Source organism: Apaloderma vittatum, unplaced genomic scaffold (assembly GCF_000703405.1).
Source record: "Apaloderma vittatum isolate BGI_N311 unplaced genomic scaffold, ASM70340v1 scaffold26121, whole genome shotgun sequence".
Classification (NCBI taxonomy): Eukaryota; Metazoa; Chordata; class Aves; order Trogoniformes; family Trogonidae; genus Apaloderma; species Apaloderma vittatum.
The window spans coordinates 7,235-8,056 of record NW_009700023.1 but is presented as its reverse complement, the minus strand read 5'-3'; the positions used below and the strand labels follow the sequence as shown (position 1 = coordinate 8,056).

At 54.4% G+C, this 822-nt stretch overlaps 1 protein-coding gene across 1 annotated transcript in view; it reads left to right on the top strand.

Moving 5' to 3' along the window:
* SNX27 (sorting nexin family member 27) overlaps positions 1 to 822 on the top strand; it is a gene marked incomplete at its 3' end in the record, with an annotated part of 9,956 nt that overhangs the window by 2,781 nt on the left and 6,353 nt on the right. The window lies entirely within an intron of this gene.

Below are 822 nucleotides of genomic sequence, written 5' to 3'. Positions count from 1 at the left end.
CCTCCCCCTTGCTGCTGCCTCCAGTGAGCTCGTTAGCCCTTCGTCTTCACTTCCAGAGCCTTCGTCTTCACTTCCAGAGCCTTCGTCTTCACTTCCAGAGCCTTCATCTTCACTTCCAGAGCCTCTCCCGAGGAGGCTGCTGATCGCTGTGGTGGCTGCCCTTGTCTTCAGCACTCTTCTTCCTTCCTCAGCCCTTTTCAGAGCAGAGATTGATCCGTCACCCCGGCTGTGTCTCAGCACGACGCTTAAAATGCTCCTGTGGCCGAATATTGGTGAGAGGCGAGAGTTCAGGGAGCTTCTTGGTGACATCTTGGATCAAGGAACAGCCAACAGTGCTCGTCTGCTAAAAAGCGAAGCCCTAAAGATGACCCGAATGGTTTCTGCGGTGTTTTCCCTCGGGCAGCGTGCCGGCTGGGTCAGCGCTTTGCCTGAGCAACGCGCAAAGCCGGGCCGTGCTCTTAATCTCCGGGAAGCTTCTTGCGGACTTCCTCGCAGTAAATTTCCTTGTCGTCTCGTGACGGGCAGATAGATGGGAAATTTTAAGAACCCTTTGCGGAAAATGAGTCATTCGGCACAGAAATGGGAGAAATGAAACGTTCTTCTCCGTGTCTTGGGGATCTTACTCGTTAGCATCGACGGGATGGGGGACTCCGCTTTGCCAAACGCCTGCTCCGTCCTCAGGGACTCCCGGTGTTTGCCAGTTGTTCCTGTTCCTGCCCAGAACGCTTGGCAGTGGGTTCACATGAAGCTGGTGGGATGTTTTTTGTGCTCTGCTACTCACTGGCTGCGTCCTAACGCTTCAGAAACTCAAAGGTGAGCAAG